The following is a 19,482-nucleotide window of genomic DNA, read 5'->3' on the forward strand; positions in this document are numbered from 1 at the left end:
AATTTGAATCTAAGGATTAAAAGCTAAACTTTCAAAATTTGAATCTAAGGGTTAAAAGCCAAACTGTCCAAATTTGAATCTAAAGATTAAAAGCTATACTGTCAAAATTTGAATCTAAGGATTAAAAGCTAAACTGTCAAAATTTGAACCTAAGATTTGAAGGCTATACTGTCAAAATTTGAATCTAAATTTAATCTAAAATTTAATCTAATTCTCAAAATTTAAATCTTAGGATTTAAAAGTTAACCTCAAAAGACAAAATTAAAATAATTTAATTTAAACCCAAAAATTGACCTAATTTAAGGCAATCGACCCATTTTGTGCAACATAGGATAGACATAATTTTAATTTAATCAAAAAAAGAAAGAAATAAGAACCTAAGATGTAAGATAAATTGAAGATATTATTTAATTACCCAATAAATTTGTTTAGAAATGTACTAATAATTTAACAAACAAGACCATTCTAGCTTTTTATCAAGAAGTAGATTATTAGCAACGTTTTTCGTCTCACTTTTCCTTGTGCTTACCAAAAAAAAAAATAATAATAATAAATAAATTACGGCAAAAAAGAGAGAACAGATCGGAAAATATGATAATGAATAATGATTAGAATTATTAATAATTTATACCGAGACTACATGCTTTATGAAATGAGAAGTAATTTCTCTTTTATTTTTCCTTTTCACACTGTCTTCTGTCCTTAAAAGAAGAAATGAAAAAGGCAGAAAAACGATTCTATTTTCCTCTTGATTTTTTCTCTTTCGAGGTACTTACTACCTATAAAGTAAAAAAGAAAATATAAAGCGAAAAATGTTCAAGTTTAATGTGATTAAATGAGAAATCATAAAAAAGAATGAATAAAATATGAAATTAAATTGAAAATCGTTCAACGTGTTTGTAATGATTTGCATGCCTTTGCTTCACCTTTTTTGTTTCATCACGAACGAGTAAATTCTTGTGTGAATTTTGTATTATCTGGGACAAGGAGTGTATTCAGGAGGAATCGGAGCAGGCTAAGTATTCTCGCTGTCTAGTCTATTTTTTGAATTACCAGATGGCTCAATTTACACTACACCTTAAGCCTCACTCAAAATGACACGCTCCGGGAAATGCCATATTTCACCGTGGAAATGAGCAAAAAACAACAGTAACGGTGCCATTAACGCAGCTTCAAGATGACTCAATTCCAAGTGACTTGATTGTGCTGCTCGGACTTAACACAGGAAAACTATCACTTAGCAACCAGATCTCGAAGCCGGGTGAGTGCCACTCTTCACCAGGCGACACACTAAAAAATTAATTTCTGAATGATAAATCTCTGCGCAACATCCAAGATTGTGTTGCGATACAGAAGTGTTGCGTGTCGCATAGTTTGAGATCTGTTGTTCTGCAATTAACCACGTATCAACCTATCTATGGATCCTCATCTAAATAAAAATAGCTAACCAGGATTTCTTCTGGTGGTGCCATAGCAGAATGGAATCTGGAGTGTTGATTAGGCAGCATAACGTTAGCATATCTCTCAATATAACGAAGAGGCGGCAACATTGTTAAAACCACGTGGCAGCCAATTGCCAAATTTGGCTGTTTTCGCCAAGTTCCTGTCACTTGGTTCTAAGTAAACTGCCTGCTCGTAGCCACGATGAAAACATTTGAACATGTTCCAATCGGAAATATAAGAGAATCTACAAAACGAGGTAAAATCACTACTAAAATTCCTTAAATTTTGGATCCTAACCTCAAAAAATTCTAGATAAACCCCTGCTCCATGTCACACACTTTTTCATCTTTTTCTATTGTTTTACTTTTTATTCATTTCAGAAACACCAGCTGAGTCATGCAATAAAATATCGACAATACCCAGGGCTCATTTTACTATATGCCGTATTAATTCTCACATGTATCAAAATTTACAGCCATATCTTGTTTGCTTAATTTCAGCACATACATTTGACTTTTTTTTCTGTCGTGTGAAAAAAAAAAATTAAGCCAGCGAACAATAAAAATAATGATTTTTTTTTTCGGGAGGGAAGAAGGAAGCTCATCGCATACAAACATTTTCATTTACTTTTTCCTTCATGTGGAATGTAATGAATCAAAAAAAGGATGTTGTTATCATATCAGTGTAGTCAGAAGAGTTATGGATGTTGGCGACTAAACAGTTTAAGCTGCAAACTTTATGGGATTCAAAATGTGCCAAGACAGAAATTAAATTAAGGCTAATGAAAGTGTTTCCGATATTTTAGCATGTTGATATTCTTATCCATTATCGTCTTATACACAATTAGTCATCGTATCCTTAAAGTTTTAATATTTGGTATGTATATAATGGATTTTAGTGGATTATAAACCTATTTCACAACTTTTTAGATAACAGAACTATATCTTGGGATATAATATGTAGTAAACTGCTTGCTTTAGATTCAGTTAAGAGAATTAAATTCAAATTTGTTTACAAAACTTTTAATCGTGACAATTTTGTTATTCAAGAAGATTTGTATCAAAACAAACTTAATATTCAGCATGATATTGAACCTTTAATGATAAATAGCTTATATGTTGGTGTGATTTATTGATAAGTATAATAAGAACTTAAATTCAAATTTGGATTTAAAAACTTTAATCGTGTTTATTCAGTATATGAAAACAAACTGAATATTTGTATGATTGAACCTTTAATGATAAATAGCTTATATGTTGGTGTGATTTATTGATAAGTATAATAATAAGAACTTCCTTTAGGATTTAAGTAAATTTAATGTTTATTCTTTGAAGTTTAAAAACAAACTAATTATTTGTATGAAGGGGTCAACAACTATAAAAGGGGAAAATCAACTAATTGTATTTGCAAATATAATTTGAATATTAAATGACAGTTGATATATTCTCAACATTACAGTCTGATAATTTCAAGATCCAACACTTCTAAAACATCCAAAATTCTAATTAAGTCAACCAACAAAGTCGTCCTTGACTTTTCTAAGCTAATTTATCATTAATCAGACAGAAAACTTTGCCCTTTAATTGTCCGTTGGACGATGACTTTTGAGCTTTTTCTTTCCTTTATACGTCATTCATTAAAGAATTCAGCGTTATATTTATACATAATGACAAGCTTAAACTTCTTCACACAAAAAAAAATGTTGATGGAAATTAAAAAATAACAAAAAAATTAGAAAAAGGGTCGCAATTCTTCATGAAAATTTGATAAGAAAGTCTTGCGTATGGTTATGTCAGCTAAAAACGCGAGAGAATTATTAAAAAGCTTTCTTTTTTCTATTCGCATCGATTTTTTTTGTCGTCATTTCCATTTGACGAAAAGAAAAATGTAATTTTCCATAAACTTCCTTTTACACATTCTTTTAACGATTACGCTTTTTTTAGGTGGGTCAAGTTTTTATTGCTTTTTTTTTGTTGCCACTACTTCTCTACGCAAATCCAATTTATTATGAAAATATGTTTTTATTGAATGAGAAAAAGAATTTACATTGAATTATTGAATTTCTGATCCATTCCACTGACTGCTTTCTGTTGAAGGTAGAAAAAAATTAAATTTCATTCAAATTGAATATTTTCATCACAAATTATTTAATCTTTCGCATTTGGAACCTGAACATTTGTATAATGGAATTTTACACTTCATGGATTTCTTAGATCTAATGGACAATTTCAATAAAACAACCTGGGGATATATATTATGATTGATTTTCATTGAATTGTGGTAGTTATTGTGAGAACTTTCGATGAATTGGAGCGGATAATGCTGTTAAGAATATTAAACGATTATCCGGAGTTCTTGAAAGTACTGAAAAGATTCCTAAAATTAAATTTAAAAATAACTGATTTATGAAATTTGAATTTTCGCAAAATTTTCTCAAAATATGTTTAAATTATTGCAAAAATTCAATTTGTCAAAATTGGTGCAAAAATTCAAATTCTCAAAATACGTTAAATTTGATGCAAAAATTAAAATTCTTAAAATACGTCTCAAAAACGCTAAAATTGATGCAAAAATTCAAATTCTCAAAATACGTTAAAATTGATGCTAAATTGAATAATTCTTAAAATACGCAAAAAATTCAAATTTTCAAAATACGCTAAAATTGATGCAAATTCTCAAAAAACGCTAAAATTGATGCAAAAGTTCAAATTTTCAAAATACGTTAAAATTTTAAATTTAATAATTCTTACTAAATTGGATATTAATGGAATCACTTCATAAAAGGCATGTAAATCTCCTTAAAAAAATGTTTCCAAAAATAATACTGCACAATCTCCATTAAGAATCAAAATTGAAGCTAACAGAAACCGTCAACAAGAAAACAATAATTTAAATAAATGTTATGTCCAAAGTAATAAGCAAACCCACTTAGACAATACAATAAATTCCGGAAAAACAAAAAATTGAACAAAAGTGGATCATTTGTTTTGTAAAAAGCAAGTCAAAATTGAATGTCTATAAAAGAAAAACAATAAATTTTTTGCTATTTCCATATCCAAATTTGTATATTGGGACAGAAATACGAAAAAAAATAATGAATTGCTTCGGTCCTTTCGGAGATACTCAATTTAAAGATAGAATGTTTCCTTGAATGATTTATTAAGCATTCGTCAAAATGAAGATTTGGTAGAAGAAGTAAGTGCTGAAATAATAGAAGCTCGAGGAAATATTTTTTTTGAAATCTTTAACAAAGTTTTTCACTTCATCTGAGTTCATCTAATCATTTTATTGGTACGCTTGCCTCGCACCAGATGAATATTTTTTTTCCCTCTTTAATGTCAGTCTTATGACATCGAGTTGATTGAACGAAAAGAAATATATTTTATCCGAGCATGAAAGCTTGAAAATTCCTTCTCGTCATCATCATAAAACCTACCTCAATTTATTCAATCATTTTATTTGAAAAGTCTGAAAGTATTTCGACATTTTTTTTTCAGCCCTTCCAAATACATATCAGTGTAAATTTACAAAATCATGAAATATACAATACTGCCTTTTAGTAATGAATCATGCAGAAGTTATGGCTAAAAGTGACTTTTTTGAAATCTAGAACCATTGATTAAAGTTTTAACGTAAAATTGAAATTTAAATCGAAATGTAAAAAAATTGAAATTTTGAAATGCGTCTAATTTTAAATTATTGAAAGTCGTTAAATTTCTGACTTTTTTTGAAATTCTGAATTTTAATTTTTTGAAAGTTTTAAATTTTGAAATTTGCCAAATTTAGAATTTTTGAAATTTGTTAAATTTTGAATTTTTGAAATTTGTTAAATTTTGAATTTTTAAGATTTGTTAAATTTGAATTTTTGAATTTGTTAAATTTGAATTTTTGAAAGTCGTTGACTTTTAGAATTTGAAATTTGCCAAATTATGATTTTTTGAAATTTGTTAAATTTTGAATTTTTGAAATAAGTTAAATTTTGAATTTTCGAATTTTTGAAATTTGATGAATTTTCCATTTTTGAATATTGTTAAATTTTGAATTTTTGAAATTTTTTAAATTTTGGAATTTTTGAAATTTGTTAAATTTTAAATTTTTGAATTTTGTTAAATTTTGAATTTTTGAAGTTAGTTAAATTTTGAATTTGAAAATTTGCTAAAATTTGAATTTCTTAAAATCGTTTAAGTTTGAAATTTTTGAAAATGTTCAAATTTGCTTTTTTTCAGACGTAATTTTTGAATTCTAAAAAATCGTTAAAAATTGTAGAATTCAGATTGTCAATTTTGATAGAAAAATCCAATTATATCTTCACACATCTATCCATGCACTCTGTAATTCCATACACGCATCCAAAATTTCGATCACAAGCAAAAAAGCCTTGCCTATTTTTAAAAAGAAGCATAAAAAAAATTTAATAAGAAGGATGGAAAATGAGAAATCGATTTGAGTCAATTCACTCAATAGACCATCTCCATGTACACACATGAAAAATAAGTGAATCATAACGAAAGTGAAAACAGAGTCAAAAGCATGTGAGTGATTCTCAATTCAATGTCGCTTGTCGTGTGGCTTTTTTTTTCCTTTTTCAACATATTTGCCACAATAAATCATTTTTAAAAAGCTTACATGTATTGAAATATTATGCAATTACTTGCCATCCACATACTAAATATGTCACTCAATTTTTGGACACATTTTTTCGTATCCAAAAATCTCATCCCCAAAACATTCTTTTATGGTTATATATAAATTCCTAAGGAATAAAAAAATGTGAATTTAAATTGAGGGATTTTTGTGTGTTGTGCTGTGTATGTTCTGTCGCACATCAGTGCCCTTTTTTATGGCACTTTGTTTTCTTTTTCGCTTAATATTGTGGATGAATGCAATGATTGGAACCGAAAAACACGTGTTAAAGATGTTTCAACTTTATCAATAAAGAGCAAATAACATTTTTGCGTTGATTCAATCCAAAAAAATTTATATTTAATTTAATTTATTCAACCCTAAGGCAAATCATGCAAATATGCTAGGTAAATCAAGGTACAGAAATAAAAATTCCCACAAAAAATTCTTTTCTTGACTTGCTGTAAAATTCCCTTCATCATGCGTTTAATTAATTACAAAAAAAAGTATGTATATCCATCACCCGATATCTTCTGAGGAACTTCCTTCATTGTATTTCTGTTATATAAATAAGAAAGTGACGATGTAGAAAGTTTGATGGAATCTATTTAACGAGAAAACTTTTTTATGTATGTATATCAAGTCAAAATTGATATAGAATGAATACATGAGAAGTAAAATTGTTGTCACGGCAGGTAGAAGTGATTTTCTTCTTACCAGACATAAATTGATGTGAGTTGGCAAAAGTCGAAGACGTCTATGCAGGAGCTTAGTCAGAAAGTTCTCAAGGTAGAGGTTTTGCAAGTTTTTTTGAGGTTTCTTGAAGTTTACTGTAAAAAGTCATAGGAAATTGAAGATGTTTGTCTATCTAGAGCAGTGGTGGACAACCTGTGTGATGCGGCACATAAATGTTCCGCCAAAAGTTTTTGGAATTGTCATGAACCGTATATCGTGTGCGGTTTTGGTCGAGCCTAACCTAAAGTGAGATTTTGACACCTGAATCTACGCCCTTATGATTTCTGTACAATAAATATACCAAAAATTCAAATTTTCAACGGACAAAATAAATTTAAAAATTTTAACGAACATTTTCAAAAATTTAACGAAAAAATTTTCGTCAAAAAAAAAATTTCAAAATTAAAAAAACCGTTAAATTTTCAACATAACCAAGAAAACCATTTCTTCCGACAACTTAAATAAGAATATAACATCCATGAAAGTAATTCCATAAAAAAGTTAGTAGGTAATCAACAAAGACGATGTTGACCTGAAGATAAAATATTTATGTATCAGATTCTCATCCTTCCAAAGAGTTGTAAGTCTTTCCATATTCACACCAGATTTCAGTTATGTATCCACTAGTGGCATCTTCAGCAACAACTGATTTTATGGCAATATCATAGCAACTAATAATTCTTTGACTGAATGACGACAACATTGTAAATCCATTCACCATGACGTATTGGTGACGTCAAATGCCTTTAAATCGTCATGCTGCACAAATATATCATGATGAATCCATTTATAAAATTATTGTCATGTTGTGTCGCTCAGAACTCATGTCGATTTGATATTTTCGAGTCTAATCTGAGTGATGTTGAGTTGAAGTTGTTTCCGAGTTGATTTTTGTACATTTTATATGACCAAGTCAAGTAGACTTCAAAACAATTAAGATGACATCGAGCTCAAGCAAGTATTGTAGTTCTTCTAGGTATTTGTATCTTGTAGTCACTTTCCCGAACAGCATAATGAGGCAAATTTCGTTTTTCGAAGTCAAAATGTGGTAAGAACAGCCTGCAGGGTGCAGTCATGTCATCTTTACGTCATTTTGATGTTTTGACGTTGTCACGGCAATGTGGCAGTGTCTTACCGACTGTGTTGTATCAAATTAGGTTCAATGATGTTGCTTATCAATTGGAAGACGGAACTCTGCGATAGAACCAGCTTTAGGCGACATCTGAGGGAGGCCATGGATCACAGTTGATCTATACGACCATCGAAGTAAGTAAGTAAATGTTGCTTAAACACAGATATGAACTTTTAGATTCCGACTGTATCCTGACCAAATAGACAATTTAAAATTCAATAAGCCTACTTCAAAAAATGTCAAAGCAATGTGAATAGCTTCATAAAACATGATCTACTCTATTACATGATTCAATCTTCATTCACTTAAAATTGGTAAATTATCAGAAAAACAAAAATATTTTTATACATAAGGATCCGGAAAGGTAGATAGACATCATAGGTACATAAAACGTGTGCAAAATACGTAATAAATTGTCTGTTTTCTTTTCTGTTTCTCCCTTGATTTATTTATTCCTTTCTTCTTTCCCATAAGAAAGATGTAAGTATGAATGGATGGAATTACAAGATACAAGTCCCTTGCCAAATTCCCTTAAATCTCATCACATCATCAAAAACTTTTTTTGCAGTAATTTTTTTGATGTTTTCCTACTCCACACAACTAATTATTGCATGCTTTAAACTTTAATTCACCCCAAAGATTCACAATTTCTCACGATTTTATGTATTTTTTGAGGATTTCTCTAGAGAAAAATATTCCTGACACCAATAAAAAAAAATAATAACTTTCTCATTAGAAGCATGGGAAACGAATACGAGAGATGAAAATGAAATGAGCTTATACACTTTACAGTAATCCTTTTCAACAATTGAATAAGACCACATTCATAATAATAATATATAAAAACGTATTTTTTCTTCCTTTATAATAAACATTTGTATTTAATTTGAGGGTGGGTATATCCATGCACTCTATGACTTTAATTTTTTTCCACCATACCATGCGAAAACAGAAGTTTTTATGATCCCACGAGTCAAAAATGTGTGTATTCAATTTTTAATACATTGCTATCTGTATGAAGAATATACAAGGCAATAAAGGCAAGCAGGGAGGGGTGAAAATATGTTAAAAAGTCCTCGTGCTATTGATCGAGGGTCATAAGCGCATTAAAATTCATATAGACAAGCATTTGTGAATGAAAATTGTTTGAAAAATAACTGTCAATTTGTATTTGAAAATTAACGGCCAAAAATGATTCAAAATTTCAAGGGACGAAAAACACGTGTTTTTTTGTATGGAAAATTGAAAAATCAATAATTAAAGCATTTAATCATTGTTTTTAACTATCAGATCAAGCGGTTAGCTAGTAACTCGGTGGTACGGAGCTAATACTTCAAACTAGAAGTCTCTACGATGTCTGGAAGCTGAGATCTCACACCTCATCCAGCCAACCGGTCAAAGTGAGGTTATAACCGTCATTTTATTTTCAAAAATGAGCTATAAAGCAGAGCTGAAATTCAATCACACACGGTTATTAAAAAATATCATTTAATTTCCCCTAAGTACCTTTAATGGCTTAACAATTTTCTGAAAAATATTTTATTTTCCCATGATTGCGAATTAAATTGTTTGCTTTTTAATAAAAACATTAAATAATTTTCACTAGGAATTATGTAGGATGGAGGATTTAATGGATTCAAGTCTTTTCTTCCTTTATTCCTTTCTTTACCAACGACAAATCAAATTATTAACTTTTGTTTTCATTCTTGATTCGTTTCATTTCCATCGTAAATGGATCGAGCAGAATAAAAAACCAATTAAGTTATCGCTGTTGATGCTTTTAATGCCGATGACGAGTATATGGTAATTGACGGTATGGCAAAACAACGCATTTTTCCGGCTGCTTTCATATCACTTTTATTATTATTTTGTGAATATGTGTTTACAAATAATTTCATTAGAAGATGAAATGACGGTTGGCATAATATTGCTTCCATTCACATGCATAACATCCTTGAAACTTATTCATGTGAAGGATTCAAATTACAGTGTGAATATCATTGAGCTTCTTCATGAAAAAATGATTTTTTACTAAATACAATGTTTGCATTTCATTGGAAATTATTATAAATGAAATGCTGGTTGAGACTTTAACTTGACGTTGACAACAGGTATTACATGTATAATGTTTTGACAATTTAAATTTTAAAGAATTTTTCAATGTTTACTAAAGATTGCTTTGAAATTGCAATTCAGCACTATTCAGCATTTTTCATTGTTTACAAAGGTTACTATGAAATTCAATTCAGCTTGCTAAGAAATTCTATACAGCACAATTCGGCAATTTTCATTGTTTACTAAAGCTTGCCATGAATTCCAATTCAGCAATATTCAGCACTTATTCAGCTAATAGAAAATGTAAACAATAAATTTATTCCGCAAAACATTACTATAAATTACATTGAATTAGCAGTTAAGACATAAAGGAAGCACTCAAGTATTAGCTCAATCTAAAATAAAGATGATTGTGCTTGAAAGGATATTGAAAATTTCAACAATGAAGCTATAATAATGAAGATATAAAAAAAGTCCAACAGATTTACGTAAATTGGCCTCAAAAGATTGTAGGAAATGTGCCGAAAAGTGGAAGCGACAAGATAGACAGCTTTTAACTTATCTTAAGTAATTTACCAAACATTTATCCATAAACATAATAATTTTGTAGTCTATATTAAATATCCATGGAAAGTAAAGGGAGAAAAAAAAGTTTGCCTTTACATCCAGCAATGTTCTGTTGTACATGAACAAAGAGAAACATAAAAGAGCAATTTTCTGTGCAAAAAATAATAAAATACATTAAATAACTAAAGTTCTCTTTGGGGTTTATAGCACCATGAATTTTGAAATTTTCTCATTAAATAGTTATTGTCATAAATGCAAAAAAAAAGTATAAAATCGTGTGAAAATACCGAATAAAAAATTAGGGTATGTTAGCTCATGAACCTCTCCTTAACATAAAAGAGATGTCGGATGAATAAATAGGAATTTCTCTAGTTTCAATGTCATCATTATAAAAGGTACAAAAAGGAAGTAACTTAAGTTGATGAGCATGTATAACAATAAAAATATGAATATATTTCCGATTCAGTCATGCCAATGTAAATCGGAACTATTATGTATATATCGTATGTATGCATCTTTCATTTCTTTAATATTGAAGCAACAGATGATGCCCTCAATTCATTTTAATAAGGTAACTGCTCTCAATAACTCGTGTGTAGGATTTCATTTTAGCATACTTTGTTGAGGAAATATTGTATGTGAGTATTAAGAATGTACATATATAGCAATAAATTCCTGATAATGCTTCAACATTAATTCCTGAAGATGTGTGAATTTATGGGTTTTGGAGATTTTAAAATTAAATCAATTTTGTAGTTTTAAGGTTTTCATCAAGTTTTTATGATGTTTTTATGATTTCTTGGTTATTTACTGCAGTATATTTCAATTTTTATTGAAGGTTGGAACCGGAAAGTCCACAAAATAATTGCGAACCCTTAGTCAATTCTGACCCTTGTCTTAGAAGGGATCTTGGTCTTTGTTCCTTAAGCTCAGGTCCGCGACACACTACTGCAGTTGTGTTTAACATTTTTTCCACTGCACACTTTGATGGTAATGCTTTGGTAGCATTTGGTATGAACCATCAGTTTCAAGGATTCTTGGTGGCACACTAGTGTGTCACGGAACACAAGTTGCTCAACACTGTACTACTGTGTCACCACATGATCATATGCGTGTTGTGCAAAGTCAGCAACACACGTTATATACAATATTGGAATTGGACTCCTGTGATGGCTTTTCAACCTCATACATATCATTTGGAGTGCAGTAGTAAGATGGATACATAATATGTATAATTTATATGTGCCACTTTGCCATATAGTCGGATAACCCTCGATAGCTCAGTGGTAGGAGCATGCGAATATGTGAAATCATAGGACGTGGGTTCGAATCTCACTCGGGATCCGTTATTCGGTATCATACGTTTTCTATCAGAGGTTATTCCATAAGCAGGAATTCAAGTGTGTCATGAACCTGTCCATGCATGTCATCTAGGTGCAACTTAAGTATCCATTAAAATGCTCCTAATCCCTAACACAATCCAATAATCATCTAAACTTACCAACACATATTTTTAATACAAAAAGCAAAGAACGATAAAATTATTCAGGTAATCAAGTTCCGATTACTGCGAGAGAAAAAGAAAAGGGTTAAGCCTTAAAAAGGAAATTGTTTGTGTAAAAAAATTCAAAAGGAAATAAAAAATAGTAAAAGAGAACGGGCCTTTTAAAGTCTTATAAGGCATTGTTGTTGTAAATAAATACGAAGAAAGGAATTTCCATTGAAATCAACTAGGCTATGAAATTTTTGATACTATTTGTTTCCTACAGAATGGCTGTGAATGGATCTTATTTTAAACAAAACAAAAATTAGCACAATTTCTATCAGCTTGAATTGATGCTTAAAGTACGGAAATTTAAGAGAAAAAGTCTCGACTGTTTTACATGATAACTTGAGATTTGTTTTGATTGAGGTTTTCCATGTAATATTGGGTATGTTGGATACGGTTTCTTAATATCACAAGATTCAATTTGCGTTCTGAAACCTCAAGTAAGCTTCGAAAAACATCTCAGTTTACTTTTGGCATAAACATGAACTTAAAAGAAGACTGATTGTTTAATATTTGAGGTGAGGGGATGTTCTGATTCCGTGTAACAGTGGTGTCATCACAAATTGGACATCGCAGGTGAATCTGCCAAAAAGAGCAGCCAATTGGTTAGTAAATGAATCGGAAATCCTTAACCTTTTTCTCATATGAGAATGTGGGCTTGATTCCCACAAGCGGTCAAGCTCTCAATCATAACAAAGAATGTTGTTGGTATGACAAGAATTTGCACAAAGCCCACAACATTACAGTCGTTTAGGAATTGCCTACTCGAGCGGCAAAATATAGTCGCTTAGAACCATTTAGTCAGCAAGAAAATTTGATTTGGTGAAATGTCTGCACGGGTTGTTTACTTTGCTTGCTGACCGTGTAGATCAGCTTCCGAGAAGTACAACGTGTTTGCTAGGGAACTGCTAATTTGCTGTATTTATGATAAGACACAAAGTTATCCTGACGGCACAGATTTGGATCAATTACAATGACAAAAATGCAATTCGTCGGATTGTGTCGCTAAAGATGGTGATCCATGGTCAATCTAGATGGCGTCAAAAGCTAGTTCTATTGCTAATTAGCAATGTAAAGAACAATGATGTCTCTATCAGTAGCATCTTACCATGAGCACTTCGATCAAAAACGTCTTATTAGTTGAAGCTGCAACAGTCTTCATAACAATCTGATTCTGGTTCTAATCTGTCGTACCAGAGTTGCAAAACAAGTAGCTGTGACAGGCAAAAACCGTACAATTTCTTGATAATTTATTCGAATTTGTAAGAAAAACTATACAAATGATCAAGAATTTATACGGTTTTTGTCTGTCACAGGTGACTGTTTTGCAACTCTGTGTCGTACAATATTTGTTGTCGTTGAATAGAATAGTGGTGGACCACCCGTGTGCCGTGACACCAGTGTGAAGCCAAAATGTTTTGTAAATGCCATGAATCGTGTGCCGTGTGTGGCTTCAGTCTAGGCTTATGATCAAAGTGTGCCGTGAAAAATTCAGAAAGGACAAGTTTGAGGTTAAACCCTGCTCTTTGGACACAATTCTAAAATATTCTAGATTCTGCTTCCATCCTCTCCATCTATTCCCCATCAGCATAACATCATATCCATTCCAACTTCTCCTATTATTGAAAATTAAAAACAATTAAAAGTTTTTACGCAAAAATTTTCGAGAAAATATAAAATTATTTCACACACTTCCATCAACGTGAGAAGACAAACTTTTATACATTATTAAGTATTTAATCCGATTTGAGTTGAGTAAAGCAGGTTATTATCATTAATAACAATTCCCGATAAGAGTCATTGAATATTGTAAATTTCCATTATATTCTTAATGAAAACACATTCCACCCCTTAATGATATTCAATATATATGCGCATTCACACACTTTTTAGTTCGAGGACTCTGTTTATATAAACTTTTTAACTTCTCTTATTCCATATTATTCACATATCAATTTTTATTATTATACAGGCTCAAGGCAGAAAACACAGAGAGAATAGGCGAGGGTTGCAGTGAACTATTTTTATGTGTGACAACGACCCATTATAAAGGAACGAATGAAGGAATATATGGGAATGAAAAATTATCCCACGCTCATCAAAGACTATATGTGAATATATATATATAGATATAGAAATGAAATAAAGCCCTTCAAGACATGTACATATGAAGTAATGCGGAATTAAATTTTTTGTGTGTAAGAAGAAGGAAAATACAGTAAAAAATATTTTTACCCCGATCGTTATGTTGTATTTCATTTCTTTTCATTTATATTCAGTCACTTACTATATATGACAAGGTAGAAAAGAGAGACATTCTTAACATTTTCACCACCTGTCGCTATTATTTTCTCAAAAATTTGAAATAAAATTATTTTTTTTGTTGTTTTTTATCTTTTAACATCTGATATTCCTTATGGTATTTTATAGACACAGAATTCTTTTGATTTCGACATTCCTTTGATATCTTTCGTGGAGGCTATGAGATTATTTTTTTGGATTTTTATTTTCATCTCTTATCTTGAATTTTTAGTGTAAATAGAAAATTATGTTCACTTTGAGGATCTCAATGATTGATATTGATTCTGTTGATCTAATTTTTTAGTTAGTTGGAGATAATAGGTTTGGTGATGAAATTCTGAGAAAATGTTGTGAAATTTAAAGTTTTTTGAATTGTCAAAATTCAAAGTTTAAAGATTGAAATTTCAAAAAATTTAAAATTAAAACTTCAAGTTTGAAAAAGTTTAAATTTTAAATTTCAAAATTTAAAGCTTTAACTTTAAAAATTTGAAGTTTAAAATTTTAAATTTTAAAATTTAAAGTTTTGAATTTAAAAACTTTGAAGTTTGAAATTTTCAATCAAAAAAATTTGTGGAAATTCATCTTTTTCAAGAAAATTTTTGCACGGCACACTTTATTAAATAAAAATTTTCATACGGTAATGTAATTTATTGAATCTTTTCAATTTCATTTGATTTGATTTGAATTGGTTGAACATAAACCTCAAAATTGAGTTCAAAAATCTCAATAATATAACTCTTGACTTGAAATTTTTGTTATTATTTTTATCCATTTTCAGAATTTTTCATAATTTAAATTGAAAATTTAAAAAAATATTGTCTATTTTTAGGTTTTTTGAAAAGATTTCGCGGTACATAGAATGCAGGTTGTATCGAGTAATACAAAGGTTACTCGATTGAAAATTTGTGTAGAAAATTTAAACTTTTTAAATTTTTGAAAACTTTTTTGAATTTTTGACAAAACTTAAACTTGAGCAGAATTCTTCCTTTTTACATAATAATAAGAAGAACATAATAAGTGAACGGCCACTCAATAAAAACAAATTTTAACATTTTCCAGTAATAACCCCGAACATCACATCGAGTTCGCTAGGACATCGTTACATTGCTTTAATAACGGTAAGCAAAGTTGCCTTAACAGCACCGTAATGTCTGATTTTGATCCATTTTAATGCAAAAAATGCGGTTCACCTTATTGTACCTCTCAGGCAGTTCACAGTTCAACACTGCATTTTTCCACATTCATACAAATCCCATCCCATAGAAATACATAAACTGCGCCTAAAGCAATCCCCTTTTGATACCTTCATGAACATCTTCTTGTTACTAGATTATCAGCATGCTTTTTTTCTTTCTCTCAAGTCTCAAAGGTACACAATGATTTCTTCTAGTTCTTAGCTCTCATTGAATTAGATCTCTGATATAAATATTTGTTATGACAACAACTGACTGAGTAGCATCGAAATCAATAAACGAAAGAACTGAATTGATTTAAAAAATAATATAAATATAGCGACAAAAAAATAGGGAAAAATAACAGAATGGATTGATATCAATAATTCGCATAGTGAAATTTTATGAACCGCAACGATTATTAAAGTATAATTTATTGCCGTCATCCGCGCATCTGAATATTAAATTTTTTGTGTGAATAATAATAATAGTCACACAACACTTAACTTTTTTTTGAATACAATAATGTTAAATATAATGTAAAAAGAGGTGAATTGCAGTCAAAATAAAAACCCAGAAATGTCGTTAAAATATATTTGATTGCCATCTGTTTGTATAAGCAAGTGATACTTATGCTGGCAAGTAAATGATCTATTTTCACATCCAAAATAAGTTGCTATAAATTCCAATTGTTAAGCACTTACATTCATCATCAATTATTATGATTATGTATGAATATAAATGTACACATAAGTTGCCAAGCATTTCTATTTATTTTCATATTTATAGTCCTTATTGCTGAGTGCAGACTTTTTTCTATAATTTTTTTTTTTCTGCTGATTTGACAGTTTATTCCAATTCATTGACTCAATATTTTACTAATGCAGCCCGGGTGACACCTTATATGTTTGTATGTTTAATTGGATATTTAGAGCATTTGAATTCGGATATTTAGAGCATTTGAATTCGGATATTTTTGTTTTTAACGGAAAATGCAAATTTAAATTCAAGTAAGCTTGTGAAAATTCAATGTGACTTGAGTTCAGTTCAATTCAGCATAATTCAACTCAATTTAACCTAGTTCATCATAATTTAGCTCAATATAACTTTGTTCAACAAAATTCAGCTAAATATAATCTAACTCAGCACAATTCAGTTAAATCTAGTTCATTTCTACTCAATTCAGTGCATTTAAACTTAATTCAGTCCAGTTCAGTTAAAATCATCACAGTTCACCTCAATTCAGTTAAATTTACTTCATTTTAGCGTATTCTAGAACGATTCTGTTCAATTTATAATATTCCAATACAGTTCAGTACAATTCAGCGAATTTCAGTTCAAATCTGCACACTTTACCTCAATGCAGTTCGTCTCAATTCAATTCAGTTCGGTTCAATTTAGCTAAATCAAGATCACTTCACTTTAGTTCAATCCATTTGAGCACAATTCAGCGTATTTCAGCTCAATCTAGCACAGTTCGGCTCATTTCAGCACAATTCAGCTCATTTCAAATCAGTGCAACACAATTCAGCGTATTTCAGCTCAAACCAGCAAATTTCACCACAATTCAGCAAAGTTCGGTTCAATTCATTTGAATCGAGCTCATATTAGATAAATTTAGAACAATAAAGCACATTTGAATTCAGTTGAACAATCAACCATTGACTTAATTAATATACTTCCATTCACATCTGGCGCGGTCTAATAATAAGAAAAGAAAAAAAGTTCCCACAACATATGTGCCAAAAGCAATTCACAAGGATATTGTAAGAATTCTGTTTTTTTTTATGAACCACCATAAATGTGTCTATCATTTTGATCTTAATTATAGAACAAAATAAGTAAAAAGTACGCTTTAAACTCCCACAGTCAAATGTGCCATGTTCGGGCTTTTTCTACATAATTTTGCCTTATTTCGTATAATGAGGACACAAACTTTTTTGTGATATTTCTAACAAATTATATTCGAAATTTTCCGTGGCAGCAAACACCTATATATATATATAATAGCTGTTTATGCGTCATTCATGCAGAATTCAGCTATGTAAATTATAATCTATTGAATAATAAGAAGTGCCGTCCATTGTTAACTAATATTTAGCACAAATGATTCATAATTCCGTAAATAAGCAACTGACCATAATGATTATTAAAATTGCTTATTCATCTGTAATGGTCAATAGATTTTGTGGGTTTAGACAGATACGACAGTTCGAGTATCCTATAGTTTAACCCTTTCTTAACAAAAAAGGGATCATTATAGTCTCGGATCACCATAATACACATGTACATAATGTATAGTTTTCTAAATTTATGTCCAACAATGTTTTTTGTTAATTAACGAGCTGGAGATCTCAAAAAAAAAAGTCTTCAAACCTCATCAGATGCTTGACATTGTGGTGCCTAAAGGGTGTTTCCTTTTTTTTTTGCAGCATGTGATGTAAATTAATTTTCTTGTATAAAGTTCAAGGAAACTCAATTAGTCCATTGTGATATCTCCATTCAGTCATTTAAAGTTGACAAAAGTCATTAATTAGATAAAATTAAATTTGCAAAAAAGGAATTAATTGCTAAATGAAAAAGATGGATCTACTTCAATAAGGAAGTACTTTGTTTGTATAAAAGGAGAAGTATTTAGTTTAATTTTAGAAGGGTTAATGCTTTTTTCGTGAGAAAATTTAAGGAAAGGTTCTAATATGAGCAGATGATTAGACTGGTTGTTGATGATGGTAATTGAAGTGCCTTTTAGTTCTAATTTAGTACTTACCCGAGCGACACAATGTTGCAAACCTCAATTTTCGCATTAAAAATTATTCAAAAGCAGCCGCCACGGTGCTGTCAGGATATTTTCACGTCTCATTGCTAATACGGCGACGCAACTTTGTCCTAGCAAACATGATGAGCTATTCGGGTTACTTATTTACATACTTAGCTATTCATACAGATCAATTGTGATTCATGGCCTACATTAGATGACGTTTGAAGTTGATTTTCGCTGCCAACCGCTGATCAATTATTTCCAATAGAATTGACTAGCATTATTTCTATGTAAATTATTTACAGCATTGAATTTGGGTCCAATTTCAGGTTTTCAATTATGAAATGTTTGAGTTTGGTGAGCAACTCTTCAAACTTGCCATAATTTCTTAACTTTGGATTTTGACAAGGTAGATGAAGCAATCAGAACTCTGCTTGACTCATGTAGAAACTGAGTAAAATCGGTAGAAATGTGAGCAAAAAACTCACAAAATCTTGTCAAACTTTATTAGAATAAAGTAAAGGTCACTAGATCTAATTTTTTAATTGTGGCTGAGTGTAAATGTAATTATTAGGGATTTCAATACCGGACCAAAATCTCAATCCCGGGATTACGGTATTGGGAAATTCTCAATCCCGGGATCCCGGGATCCCGGGATCAATACTGATATTATAATTTACTCAAAATCCGGTATCAAATTATGCTCAAAACGGTTCAAAACAACTGAAACTAACTAAATTTGAATTAAATTGAGGTTGATTTGTCATTTAAAAATGAATCTAATTCAAAAACTGACTTCTTTAGCTCTACTTTAAATAAGTTTCTAGTTCATATTGATTCATATGTAAAGACAGATTTCAGGTTTTCATATTCGAGTTTAATTCCGACTAGGATTTTCAATACCGGTATTAAAATCTTTGCAATATCGGTATTGAATATCAATATTTCATACAAATCAGTTCCGCTATTCAAGACCCTAATCCCGATAAATTTTAACGTCTCTAATGATATGAACTGAAAAGTTGATGTTAATCAATTGAGAAATAACTAATCTAATGAAAACGACGATGATTTGTTTTTGGATCAGACCATTTTGAACCAGTCTTAAATAAGTGCAACAAGATATTATAGAATAAATTGTGAATAA

The sequence above is a fragment of the Chironomus tepperi genome, unplaced genomic scaffold (assembly GCF_022539635.2).
Source record: "Chironomus tepperi strain 1889 unplaced genomic scaffold, CSIRO-AGI_Ctep_v1 contig_346, whole genome shotgun sequence".
In the NCBI taxonomy this organism is placed as follows: Eukaryota; Metazoa; Arthropoda; class Insecta; order Diptera; family Chironomidae; genus Chironomus; species Chironomus tepperi.